A 455-nucleotide genomic window follows, 5' to 3' on the forward strand; every position below is an offset into this window, starting at 1 on the left:
CATCTGGAGCTTCAAGTCACGTCCGACCATGCTGAAACCAAGATATTCCGAAGAATGAACGCGGATCCCAGGCAAACGAGACCGTGAGGATCCAGAACCTTTACTAGATACATGAAGAAAGGCAGAAAGAAGAAGAGCCCCAAAGGGGGCGAGCCCGGAAGGGCTAGAACTAAAAGATCAATAAGAGTTTGTTTTGCGTCCAAGAGCACAGGCCTCAAGAAGGATAGGTCGTGAAGTCTGCGTACTCACTGACACCCAGGAAAGACCAACCGCCGGACACGATTCGCCGAGGATCGTCGGGCGCCTAGGAGTGACTGCCCAAGATCGAGGAGCACCCAGAACCGCAGACGCCGAGGTCGCACGCGCATTCCGAACGTGTGTGAAAACTCTTCTTACAGATTCAAGCCGAGACAGGTGAGGACCGGATCCGGAATCCGGGGTGAATTACTTGTTTC

Source organism: Phytophthora parasitica (genome assembly GCF_000247585.1).
Source record: "Phytophthora parasitica INRA-310 unplaced genomic scaffold supercont2.253, whole genome shotgun sequence".
NCBI lineage: Eukaryota > Oomycota > Peronosporomycetes > Peronosporales > Peronosporaceae > Phytophthora > Phytophthora nicotianae.